General features: G+C 49.8%; 1 protein-coding gene and 1 long non-coding RNA gene across 2 annotated transcripts in view; both read right to left on the bottom strand.

The window, feature by feature from the left end:
* Nucleotides 1-3,800, bottom strand: part of LOC138243434 (uncharacterized) — a 421,149-nt gene extending 417,349 nt beyond the window's left edge. Inside the window, exon 1 of the mRNA XM_069199036.1 lies at nt 3,733-3,800. The gene's annotated coding sequence lies outside the window, so the exon portion shown is untranslated. The remainder of the gene's footprint in view (nt 1-3,732) is intronic.
* Nucleotides 3,801-10,143: 6,343 nt separating this feature from the next.
* LOC138243184 (uncharacterized) lies at nt 10,144-11,347 on the bottom strand. Its single transcript, XR_011192023.1, has 3 exons — nt 11,298-11,347; nt 10,791-10,954; nt 10,144-10,662 (listed from the first exon to the last, which is right to left on the bottom strand). It is a non-coding gene; the product is annotated as an uncharacterized lncRNA (long non-coding RNA).
* Between the last annotated feature and the right edge of the window lie 2,478 nt (nt 11,348-13,825).

The following is a 13,825-nucleotide window of genomic DNA, read 5'->3' as shown; positions in this document are numbered from 1 at the left end:
CCACTTCTAGGACCTGCAGTTGCTGAACTCCACAATGGCTTCTATTGGAAAGTCTGTGACTGAGACCAAGTAAGTGTTCACTTTTTTATGAAACCATTATTTATTTTGGAGCAATGAGCAATTCTTATATAAATACAATAAAATCATTATGCTCAAACTATGAGAGAGAAAATTAAGGATAACTTAAGAAATCAGTCTTAGCTTGTTTCTATACACAGATGGTATTATTTATTTTCAAAGGAAACCCACGAGGATTCCCCTGGTGTGCAAGATGTGCCTGAATACTTTTGATCAGCTTCCTGCTCACTTGAAGAGGGCGTGTATGAAGCACGCCACGGCAGAAGAGATCAGGATGGCCTCTCAACAGGCGAGGAAGGACATGATAAATCACCTGAAGAACATCGTGGATTACAACAGAATAGAGATTGTGTCTGGCGAGGCAAACAGGGCAGTGGTTGTAAGACTGCTGGAGTCCTTGGCATTAGGGACTAAATATACTAAACGTATGATGCTAAAATGTTATTTTCACATATATTAATGTAATAAATGATTGCTTATGCTTTATGCACTACTTCACTGCTTCACTGCTCTATGCTGTCTGGAAATAAATCCTCAGACTGCTTACTGCCCTGGGCATGTACCAATAAATCCGAATGCACATCTGAATCCCAAACAGAATCTCTAGTAAAATACGATCATTTGTGAAACAGGCAAATGACTGTCTCAGGGGCCCATTCCTCATTCTCAAGACACATGTATGTAGTACGTACACCATGCATTGAGCAATAGGGACTGAAGACACCACAGGTAAGGTTATAAGTCATTCTGAGGGATACAGCTAGGCATCTGAAATGCAGGGTTTGAGAGCCTTCAGGAGCACTGCATCCTTTGAGACAGACCCGTGCGTGTTAAACAAATGATAATTTCTTTCAGCATTAGGGACTAAATATACTAAACGTATGATGCTAAAATGTTATTTTCACATATATTAATGTAATAAATCATTGCTTATGCTTTAACAACAAATCTAATTAAAATAAAAGCTTAAATTTTGTATTTATCTTGTACCATAGAACATGATTTTCTTTGTATTTCATGCCCACAAAGTGTCCAAATGTTCTATGATCATTTCTTTCAGCATTAGGGACTAAATATACTAAACATATGATGCTAAAATCCTGAAAAAAGGATGTGCTCCATCTCGTCAGTAGATTGGATTCCAAAACTGATTTGGGTCAATATACATTACCTTTGAAGATAAGGTACAGTCTACTGTAGGGAACCATCAACGTAGAAAGCATTGGCCTTCCCTGGGGGGCAGGTAGGTACAAAAGATAAACCTTTATCCTATCTTTATCCTAAGATAAGTGGCCAAGCTCATCATGTTCCCATAGTAGACAAAGTTCTATAAAATGTTGAATAACTTTTAAAAAAAGCATTTTGGTCTTTCAGTACTGTACAAGGTTAATTAAACTGTCCCTGGTAATGCAAAGTAATTAGAAGCATCCCAGAAACTTTATCTCTAGAAACATTAGCTGTTTTATATCATGTAATTTAGTGTGATGTTGTCAGAATTCAAGGACATTATCACACACAGAAATTGGTTCAGTTAAATCTAAAAAACACAGCTAAACATGGGTTTAAATGTAAAATAGAAGTCTTACCTCTTGTCAAAAGATTTAATTCAAGAAGTGAACCTCAGATCCATTTTTGAAAAAAGTAAGTTCAAATGAAAATGATTGTTAAAAACTGGGCTTTCAATAAATGACAAATTTAATCTAATACTGCTCTGATCATGGTAGCAGGAAGGTGTGAAAATTACTCTGTACCTAGGAGTATTTTGATCCCGAGTTCTGAATCCCAAACAGAATCTCTAGTAAAATAGGAGGCACTGGACTATAAATACCCATCCATGTTATAACACACTCACCAAGGGTTTTTTAGTTTAACTCTGAGCTTTGAGAGATTTAATACCTATGGTACCCATATTCATCCTTTATTTAAGGGAAGTACACATCCTAGACACACAGGAAACCCTCTTGCCCCAAGGGAAGACCGATACTTTGGATGGTAATGATTGAACCTGGCTTACAACAGACATCTTTTGAAATGGTAATTCTTTCAGGTGGCTTGGCAAACTTCCTGCCCCAGCTAAGACAGGTACTTTGGATGTTAATGCTTGAGACTAGACATCTTTGGAAATGGTAATTCTTTGCGAGGGCTTGGGAAACTCTATTTCTTTGAATGCACCTGCACTGTTGAATATACTTTAAACCCATGCTTAGCCATGTTTTTAAAATTAAATTATAACGATTTCTGTGTTTGATAATGGTAGCAAAGGCTTACTGGATATGAGTGTCAAGTGTCGACACGAGTGTGAGCAGCGTCGATTCGAGTGTGAACGGTGTCAACACGAGTCCTGTTGTTCAGTACAGTGTCAATACGAGTGTGAACAGTGAGTCCTGTTGGTCAGTACAGTGTCAATACGAGTGTGAACAGTGTCGAAACGAGGGTGAACAGTGAGTCCCGTTGATCAAAAAAGTATCAATATAAGTGTGAACGGTGAGTCCTGTTGTTCAGTATACTGTCAATACGAGTGTGAACAGTGAGTCCTGTTGTTCAGTACAGTGTCAATACGAGTGTGAACAGTGAGTCCGGTTCTGTACAGTGTCAATACGAGTGTGAACAGTGAGTCCTGTTCTGTGCAGTGTTAACTCATTGAATTCCCTCTTGCTCTGCACAGTGTTACAGGTGAGAACACGTGTTTTATTCTTTGCAGAATTAACACAGATACTGCTGTTGAATACTCCACAGTCAACAAACCCCGAGCCGCACAAAGTGAGGATCTTTTACTTCTATCTATTAAACTAGCAGAAATAAAACATCATGATAACTTCTTGCTGCTCTGTCCAGTTTTAACACAAGTGTGAACATTTGTAATAATAGTAAGTCCTGCTGTTGTGTACAGCGTGAATACAAGCGTGAACAGTGAGTCCTGTCGTCTGAACAGTGTCAATACGCGTGTGAACAGTGAGCCCTGTTGTTCAGTATGGTGTTAATGTAAGTCTTATCCTGTATAGTATAAGTTAACATAAGTATTGACCCGTATCCTGTTCTCTACAGACATCACACTACCCGACAGTGATGTGGAGTACGCCACCGTTAAACCGAGAGCAGCACAAAGTGAGGACTTTTTTAACTCTTTACCACAGTATAAAACCCACAGGAGTAATGAGAATGACACTGAAAACAACAACACTGATAGTGAACAAGAGATTTTGAACAATACACATTCTAGTCAGATTTAAATACCCACAGACCTGACCGTTGGAAGTAGTAAAAAAATGCAAATTATTTTTTTTCTGCGTGCAGGTTTTCTAAGAATTGAAGAAAGGTTAAAAACGAGAGAACGCCATTCGATTTTTCAAGCCTGTCTGGTAGTTAGTGATTAATTTGACCCATGATTTAATCCACCTGTATCTGGAGAGAAGCCAGGGTATCGGCATCAACAACAAGGCTGGGCAGCTTGTTCCCCATCCACCTCTGTGTAAAGACGCGACACCCATTCTTGGTTTTATTTTCACCTTTCACTATACGTGAAGAATTCCAAAAGGTGCACAAATGCTCAGGAGCTATTCTGTGGTTCAGCGATGTCTCTGGAGCCTTTTTTCACAGTGTGCGACTTCCCTGTGTGTCTCCCCGAATACAGGGTCTGACTGAAGGGGCACTGACCTGCAGGAATGGGAGGAGACCGAGCTGGGACGGTTCTGCCACGTCAGCGAAACTCTGGACCCCGACTTCATCTGCCAAAGAAACAGCAGCGTCAATTAACTCAGCCAGCGAGTTCAGCGAGATGGGACACATCTCTTCATGAAGAGATGTGTCCCATCTCTTCATAACCCGTCTCCTATCAATCCTACTGTGTTTCATTTACTCTTCCTCACTCTGTCTCCTGTCCGGTTGTCTGCACTTAAAACTGAGGTATTTCCTGCGATCTCCTCTCTCTCGCTGTGTCTCCTGTCCTGTGGGTTTGTTACTGAGGGATTCTCTGTGATCTCCTCTCTCTCTCACTGTGTCTCCTGTCCTGTGTGTTAGTATGTTTGTTACTGAGGTATTTCCTGTGATCTCCTCTCTCTCACTGTGTCTCCTGTTCTTCAGTGGTTTAATTCTCTTAAATAATTTAGCTCATTCCTCTCTCACTCACTGCGACTCCTATCCATTCTGTGTTCAGTTCCTCTGACTTGCCTCTTGCATCAGCGCTAGCAATATCATGCATCTATTTAATTTAAAATTATTGATCTGTCACCTTGATAGTTCGATCTCGGCTACAGTTAGCATAGATGGCACAATTAAAAGGACGATGAGCTCAACATCTGTGCGTGTCTAATTAACTGAACCGTACAGAACATTGTGCCTCAGATAGTCTCTCGCTGGCGGGGTCGCCCATCGGCGAGACCACGTCTCCAGGAAATTCTGTGGACTGGACACCGCGGGAGGGTGGGGCTGTGTTTCCGCATGAACGACGGAAATCACTCAGGATCTCCAGAGAGACTCCTGTAGCCTTACAGCATCACAGTCACAGGCCTCAGCATTGCAACTGTATAATATCAAACGCCCAGACACCCTGAGGTGAGGCCGACCAGTCTGAAGTACTACCTGTAAACACCAGGCACACTGGAACCTGACTTCATCGTCCACTTAGCGCAGAGGTGGGGTGGACAGTCAGTTTTCTGGGGAGAAAAAAAACAACACCAGGAATTTAGCATACTGAAAGGATCATGGAGTGATGATCTGGCTGAACCCGCTTGGCTGAGGGCTCCTGGCCAGAGGACGAGGAGGCTGGGACCCCCCCTGCACAGCGAGCAGGAGTGACCGGGGGGGCAGCTACACAGGTGGAGACGGGGTGGGAGAGGGACGCGAGGGAGAGAGGGGGATCACGTGCAGTATTGACAGTGTTTCAGGAGAGGAGTCAGGAGTGATTGCTAAAATATCGACAGCCGAGTCTGACCGAACTAGGGTGTGGCCATCCCTCTCGAACTTTCATCACAAACTCCTGTCTTCCTGCGGTGTCTCTGAGGAAGCTACCATTTTTCACTGGCTAATAAGAGGTGGAAGAGGTGTTAGTGGGACAGCAGGGGGCGCTCACCCTGCGGTCTGATACCCTAGTATAGTGACAAGGGACACCATACTGTAAACAGGCGCAGTCCTTCGGATGAGACGTAAAACCGAGGTCCTGACTCTCTGTGGTCATTAAAAATCCCAGGGCGTCTCTCGAAAAGAGTAGGGGTGTAACCCAGGCGTCCTGGCAAAATTTCCCATTGGCCCTTACCAATAATGGCCTCCTAATAACCCCCCTCTCTGAACTGGCTTCATCCCTCTGCTCTTCTCCCCACTGAGAGCTGCTGTGTGGGGAGCGTTCTGGCGCACTATGGCTGCTGTCGCATCATCCAGGTTGGGGCTGTACATTGGTGGCGGTAGTGGGATTTCCCATTCCCTGTGCAGCGCTTTGAGTGGAGTGTCCAGAAAAGCGCTATATAAGTGTAAGCAATTATTAATAAGGCCCCTCAGTAGTTGAGATCTCTGTTATACCCATCTAGAAACATGCAATCAGCATGTTATTGATGAAGCAATAGTCACAACATTATTCCACACCTCTAACCCTGCACTAGGGGGCGTGCTTTAGGCTCGGGCCAGGGTGAGAGGCGGGTTATGATGACAGTCATGCTTTCTACACCTTATACTGAGCTCAGAAATGGACCGAGCGGACATCTCACGAGCAGATCCCTCCGCGTAAAAGAAAGGCAACTTGTCTCGGCAAAAATACCACGGATTCACATCCGAAATATGATAAAAAGGCAAAAACCCCACACTTGGAATGCAAACGTACCCTAAAAAGGAAACACGGTTTTAAAACCAACTTGATTTTCCCCTGGAGAAACATTTTTATGGACACACATCGCATCTATTACACATGTATAACTAAATATAAAGATAAAACTTAATATAAGAAGTCATGACATATCACACATGACGAAGTCTGGTCCAGAATAAACAGTTTACACTGACCCACCTTTATTTACCCTGGTCACTCACTTCTATTAACTGTTTTAATAAGGGTAACAAATGAATATTTGTTTCAATTTGGGATCTACATCTGGGAGCCCTGAAATGTTGGCCAGAGGGCAGAAGCTGATATTCAGACGTGAGAATATATTTAAAAAAAGGATCTGGTGTTGTTTTTCACCTGTCTAATCAAAGCTTGTTCAAAAATTATCTGATTATAGGACACACGAGTTTATAATCATACTCATTCCACTTTTTAACCCCGTATATATGCACAATATGAAACGTATATACACTAAATCTCACGTGTGACTCCCATAATATACATTTCTTTACGAAAATTAGGAACACTTATTACAATTATCAACCCCCCATGACGAGGCAATATTTCATACCTTTGTTTCTTTGTGGGTTCAAAGTTCTGTCCTGTCGTTTCACACGTAATGTTTTGGTAGTTATCTCAATTTTCCTTTGCAATTATCTCCAAGATCATCATCAACGTTTTGTAAAACGCTATGCACAACTGTTATTTAAAGAAAGTCCTGTACCAAAACGTCTTCGTAGGGAAAGACAACTTTTTTTTCCTTACGTCAGTCGCTACACGGTTACTCTTAAAATCCATTCATCGCCTTTAAAAAAAAAGTTTCGTTTTTTATTGTGGTTCACTGACATTTCTGTCACAATTCTGAGGGACCCCAAATAAAATTCACTTGCAGGTATAAAGACGCCGGCGAGGTTAAGACAGGTATCGAGCCACCTGCGTATCTAACGGACGTTTAAAATAAAAAAAAAATGGCGTGTGATGTTGCGAAGGGCTACTGTTTTTTTATAGTTTGTCGATTGTAAGGGACGTGGGCCGCGACAGAAAAACTGGTCGGGGTGGGAAAAGGTTTATTGATGGTTTATTGTACCGCAACGGTCACAATTGACTCACCAGCAAAGATGGCGCCGAGGCCACATCGACTCCCTCCCGCCCTGCCTCGCACCGAAGCTCGAGCTGCGGAGCGCGACGACGAACCGCCGGTCCGCGGGCGCGGGCGCCGGACATAGACGTCATAACCCCTTCCGAGGCGCAGGAATTATAGATCACTGTAGTTTCTTCTGGACCCGGGTTAGGGACAGTGTGCCCTCCGTGAGAGTCTTCTGAGGAAGACAGTGTCTCATGGGTGTCCAGGCTGGGTACCATCTGTCCATCACAGGACACACAGACACACTCACTCACACACCCTGGACAGGACACCAGTCCATCACAGGACACACACACACACACCCTGGACAGGACACCAGTCCCTCACAGGACACACACACACAACCTGGATAGGACACTAGTCCCTCACAGGACACACAGACACACACACTCACACACCCTGGACAGGACACCAGTCCATCACAGGACACACACACACAACCTGGATAGGACACTAGTCCCTCACAGGACACACAGACACACACACTCACACACCCTGGACAGGACACCAGTCCATCACAGGACACACACACACTCACTCACACACCCTGGACAGGGCAGCAGTCAATCACAGGACACACACACACTCACTCACACACCCTGGACAGGAGAGCAGTCCATCACAGGACACACACACACACTCACACACCCTGGACAGGACACCAGCCCATCACAGGACACAGACACACTCACACACCCTGGACAGGACACTAGTCCATCACAGGACACACACACACCAGGTCCAGTTTTCCCAGAAGCCAATTAGCCCAAAAGCCTGTGTTTGGACCCGGAGAACACAGGTAGACCATGCAGACTCCACACAGACAGTCCCCCCCCCGGGTCCAGACCCGAGCCCGGAGCCCCCCCGCGCTGAACCCCTCCGTACAGACGGCCGCACACAGCTCCGTTGTTCCCGATTCCCGAGGTGATCTGTTAAAAGAAGCCGGTGTGTTGCCTCCAGGTGAGGCCTGCGGCCCGACGCCGGTGGTGGCGGTGCTGGCGGCGGCAGAGAACGCGGCGCCGGTGCAGACGTCGAGCAGGGCGCCCCCCCCCCCGTGAGCCCCTCGACGTAGGGGGCCGCGGCCCGCCCCGACGACAGCGCCCCCCGATCCGGCAGGCGGCCGGTCTCCCGCAGGGAGAAGACGATGGAGCAGCTGGGGAAAGTGTCTTCCGTCCGAGGTAGGAGCAGCAGGGCTGGGCGTTTTGTTGGAGCGAAGTCCCCCTCCAGATAACCCATGAACCCCATCTCTACTGTCACTCCAGTCAGGACAGGAGGCTCTACTGTACCCAGAAGGGGGTGGGGGTGGGGAACAAGCTGCCCAGCCCTGTGGTTGAAGCCGATACCCTGGCTTCTCTCCAGACACAGCTGGCTGAGCTCCTCCAGTCAGGACAGGAGGCTCTACTGTACACAGAGGGTGGTGGAGGTGGGGAACAAGCCCAAGCCGCCCAGCCCTGTGGTTGAAGCCGATACCCCGGCTTCTCTCCAGACACAGCTGGGTGAGCTCCTCCAGTCAGGACAGGGGGCTCTACTGTACACAGAGGGTGGCGGGGGTGTGGAACAACTCCTTTGTTCGGGGCCTTGGGGCATTCTTGTTGTGAAAGGCGCTATATAAAACAAACTCAATTGAAATTGAATCTTACAGGTTTGGGTTTTTCGGAGATCTTGTCAGAGATCTTGTCTGACATGCCCGTTTCAAAAACGTAACGATAGTCCTCACGCCCGAGCGCCGCCGGTCTGTGACGTAACGTATCCTTACACAACCATGACGGTTTCATCATGGACACCACGAAAGCCCGAAATGTGGTCGACGTTTTAATTTGGCAACGCCACGATGGATCCCAGTTTTTTTTTTTATTTTGGAGGCCAAAGAGGACAAAAAAGGAAACGTCCGGAGTGGATCGATGGTCATCTCTGCAGTTGTTCTGATGTTCTGGAAAAAAACTAACAAAAAAAAACGGCTCGCTTGCCCGGTCGTGTAGTGTTTCCACACCCCACGCAAATCAGCTTCTCTTCGCTCCCGGGGGCTCATCGCCCGCCGCACCCCTCTCACGTGATAGGGGCTTCCCCCGGCTGTGACGTACTTACCCTACCCCCTTCGGCTAACGTCATACCGAAGGTCGGCGATGTTGACGGACTGTCTTGTAGCTGATAAGGGTTTAAATTTCGACTTAAGGAGTTGGCCATCGTTATATTTCGCGAGGTATAATACGGGGGGAAAAATAACATTTATATTTATCAACCTACTAGTAATACTGGGTGGATGTCACGTTCCCCAAAGTTCAGTGCCTCTCTCTAATAAAGTAGAAACGCGACATTAAACTCCGTTCGAAACGGGAGAAATCACCAGGACACGATACAACTGACGTCCGGAAAAGAAAGAAAAAAAGAACTCCTATTCCCATTTGGATTAAGGGAGCCTGTACCTTCACGAGTCCGGGTTGTGAAAACTTCTTATATTAATAATTAATAAGTCTGGACTCTCCCCTCAGAGCTCTTCCCAGGTCAGGGGGATCCCCTCCAGCCCCCCCAGTGTGCAGCCCCACCTGGATGATGCTCCAGTCCGCTCAGCACACAGCAGCTCTCAGTGGGGAGGAGAGCAGAGGGATGGAGCCAGTTCAGAGAGGGGGGGGTGATTAGGAGGCCATGATGGGTCAAGACCAGGGGGGGAATCAGGCCAGGACACTGGGGTAACACCCCTACTCTTCTCCAGAGACACCCCGGGATTGTTAATGAGCACAGAGAGTCAGGACCTCGGTTTGACGTCTCATCCGAAGGACAGCGCCTGTTTACAGTCCAGTGTCCCCCCTCACTATACTGGGGCATCAGGACCCACACAGACCGCAGGGTGAGAGCGCCCCCTGCTGGCCCCACTCACACCTCTCCCAGCAGCAATCTTAGGGGGGGGGAGGGAAAAAACCAAAAGCTAAACAGATATTTTTTTTTAAAAATTTATTGATGCTTAACAAAAGGTCATCAGTCCAGTCTGGGACCCCTCAGCTTCAGTCCAGACTGGGGTCCCTCAGCATCGGTCCAGCACAGACTGGGGTCCCTCAGCTTCGGTCCAGACTGGGGTCCCTCAGCTTTGGTCCAGTCCAGTCTGGGGTCCCTCAGCTTCGGTCCAGCACAGTCTGGGGTCCCTCAGCTTCGGTACAGCACAGCCTGAGGTCCCTCAGCTTTGGTCCAGTCCAGTCTGGGGCCTCTCAGCTCCAGTCTAGTGCAGTCTGGGGCCCCTCAGCTCCAGTCCAGTCCAGTCTGGTGTCCCTCAGCTCCAGTGCAGTCCAGTCTGCAGTCCCTCAGCTTCAGACCAGCACAGTCTGGGGTCTCTCAGCTTCGGTCCAGCACAGACTGGGGTCCCTCAGCTTCGGTCCAGCACAGACTGGGGTCCCTCAGCTTCGGTCCAGCACAGTCTGGGGTCCCTCAGCTTCAGTCAAGACTGGGGTCCCTCAGCTTCGGTCCAGCACAGTCTGGTGTCCCTCAGCTCCAGTCCAGTCTAGTGCCTCTCAGCTCCGGTCCAGTCCAGTCTGGTGTCCCTAGGCTCCAGTCCAGTCGTCTGGTGTCCCTCAGCTCCAGTCCAGTCCAGTCCAGTCCAGTCCAGTCCAGATCTTAGCAGGCACAGAACCAGGAAAGGAACCTGGAAAGAATATTGTTATTGCAGGTGTGAGGGACACAGACACAGACGTCACCATGACATCAAACAGCAAGAGGAGACTCCTCCTTGAATCACAGACATGACCGGGCGGCACCCCCCTGTCTGCTCACCCGCCCCTCCTCTTCCTCTTCTTGTCCTTCCCGGCAGCCTGCTCCTCCTCTCCCTCGCTCTTCCTCTCCTGAGCTACGGTCTCCGCCACCTCCATCGGCTCGTCCTGATCTTCTGTCTCCACCGACACGCAGCTCAGGGACATCAAAAAGACGCATCGGCGCTTCTGAAGCAGAGACAGGAGAGTCACGTTAAGAGTCGGACTGGACACTCCAGTACATGAACACTGCACTGAGAGAGAGAGGGGTTCATACAGACACACTGACTGGACACTCCAGTACATGAACACTGCACTGAGAGAGAGAGGGGTTCATACAGACACACTGACTGGACACTCCAGTACATGAACACTGCACTGAGAGAGAGAGGGGTTCATACAGACACACTGACTGGACACTCCAGTACATGAACACTGCACTGAGAGAGAGAGAGGGGTTCATACAGACACACTGACTGGACACTGACTGGACACTGGACAGGAGTAAAGAGAGGATCAGAGCATTACCCACCTTCTTTTTCTTCTGTCTCACAGGAGGTGGTGATTGGACCTCCTCCAGCTGGAGTCCAAAGAGGGAGAGAGGGGGCAGGAGAGGGACAGCACAGGGAGAGAAAGAGAGAGACAGGTGAGTCAAGTGTCCCAAGAGCACAGAGACTCTGCTGAGATCACACTCGCAGTGAGTGAGCCTGGGTGTAGCCCACTAATACTGACCCACTGGAAACCACAGGACAGAGAGGAGGAGAGAGACACACTGAGGACAGAGAGGAGGAGGAGAGAGACACTGACAGACAGGGCTGAAAGAGAGAGAGACAGAGAGGCAGGGACAGGCAGACAGCAGGACGAGAGAGACACTGACAGACAGGGCTGAAAGAGAGAGAGACACTGAGACCCAGGGACAGACAAGACGGCAAAACTCCACCACAGACAGGACAGGGGGCAGGGTGGGACCAGCACTGACCTCCTTCCTCTCTCCTGCCGGAAGAGCTGTCTCCACCTCCTCTTCATCCTGCAAGTCAAGAGACAGGCTGAGAGAGAGACGGGCTGGCGGGACATCGGCGAACAGAGCTGAAGTCAGAGAGCAGAGGAGACAGGCCCAGCTGGGACAACGCAGGACAGACAGAGAGACAGACAGGGAGACACACGGAGAGACACAGGGAGAGAGACCCAGCTGGGACAACGCAGGACATACAGAGAGCAGGGAGACACACGGAGAGAGAGAGGAGGGAGGGAGACCTAGCTGGGACAACGCAGGACAGACAGAGAGACAGGCAGGGAGACACACGGAGAGACACAGGGAGAGAGACCTGGCTGGGACAACGCAGGACAGACAGAGAGCAGGGAGACACACGGAGAGACACAGGGAGAGAGGCCCAGCTGGGACAACGCAGGACAGACAGAGAGCAGGGAGACACACGGAGAGACACAGGGAGAGAGACCCAGCTGGGACAACGCAGGACAGACAGAGAGCAGGGAGACACACGGAGAGAGAGAGGAGGGAGGGAGACCTAGCTGGGACAACGCAGGACAGACAGAGAGACAGGCAGGGAGACACACGGAGAGACACAGGGAGAGAGACCCGGCTGGGACAACGCAGGACAGACAGAGAGCAGGGGGACACACGGAGAGACACAGGGAGACAGACCCAGCTGGGACAACGCAGGACAGACAGAGAGCAGGGAGACATGGAAAGACACAGGGAGAGAGACAGGGAGAGAGGGACAGACACAGAGAAAAAGAGAGACTCAGACAGAAGGACAGAAAGACAGAAAGAGAGAAGTACAGATGGACAAAAAGACAGAGAAAAGGACAGAAAGACAGAAAAGGACAGAAAGACAGATGGACAGAAGGACAGATGGACAGAGAAAAGGATAGATAGAGTGATGGATAGAAAGACAGAAAAAGACAGAAAGACAGAAAAGGACAGAAAGACAGATGGACACAGAAAAGAACAGAAAGACAGAAGGACAGAGAAAAGGACAGAAGGACAGGACAGAGAAAAGGACAGATGGACAGAAGGATAGATTGGACAGACGGACAGATGGACGGACAGACGGACAGACGGACAGACTCTGCCCCACTTGCCTCGTCAGACATCTCCGCCTCTCTCCTTGCCCTCCGCACCGGGAAGCCCCAGGAGGGGCCTGGCGGGGCCGGGCGGGCGATGGGGGGCAGGACGGGCGGGGGCAGGGGCAGGGGCACCGCCCCGGGCAGCAGGGGGGGCTCGAGGGGCATGGCGGCGAGGAAGGGGGGGCGGCGGGGCGGGGCGGTCAGGGGCCTGAGGGGGCCGGAGGGGGGGGCCGGGGGCGGGGAGCGGAGGGGGCTCTCGGGCGAGGAGGGGGGGGACACCGAGCGGAACGAGCCGGGCGACCCCGGGAGCTCCAGCTGCAGCTCGGCCGCCCTCTCCAGCTTCTGGACGAGCTCGGGGAGACACGAAGACACCACAGGATTCTGTCCAGCGGGGAGAGGGGGAGACACAACGCAGGGGGGATGAGGAGCACAGACTACGCCTGGACAGGTGTGTACACTGTGTCCAGTGAGAGTGTGGACAGGTGAGTGTGTACAGTGTGTCCAGTGAGAGTGTGGACAGGTGAGTGTGTCCAGTGTGTCCAGTAAGAGTCCGGACAGGCGAGTGTGTCCAGTGTGTCCAGTAAGAGTGTGGACAGGTGTGTCCAACAGTAAGAAGCTGTCTTACCCTGTAACCCAGCTCAGGGGTGTTAGGGGGTGCTCTGTCTCCTCCCCAGATCTCACCTTCAGGTCGTGTGAAATGCCGGACCACTAGGAGACGCTGGAAACGAGGACACAAGACAGAGGTCAGGTCCACAGAGCTCACTCAATCACTACAACAAGCAGAGACCTCTCGGCCATCAGGACTGTGGGGGTCAGAGTGGGGAGCTGTAGGGTATCGGGAGTTTAGGGGTCAGTGTGGGGAGCTGTAGGGTATCGGGAGTTTAGGGTTCAGTGTGGGGAGCTGTAGGGTATCGGGAGTTTAGGGGTCAGTGTGGGGAGCTGTAGGGTATCGGGAGTTTAGGGGTCAGTGTG

This window comes from Lepisosteus oculatus, chromosome 14 (genome assembly GCF_040954835.1).
Source record: "Lepisosteus oculatus isolate fLepOcu1 chromosome 14, fLepOcu1.hap2, whole genome shotgun sequence".
In the NCBI taxonomy this organism is placed as follows: Eukaryota; Metazoa; Chordata; class Actinopteri; order Semionotiformes; family Lepisosteidae; genus Lepisosteus; species Lepisosteus oculatus.
The sequence above is the reverse complement of the archived record's forward strand: the minus strand, read 5'-3'. Positions and strand labels throughout refer to the sequence as shown.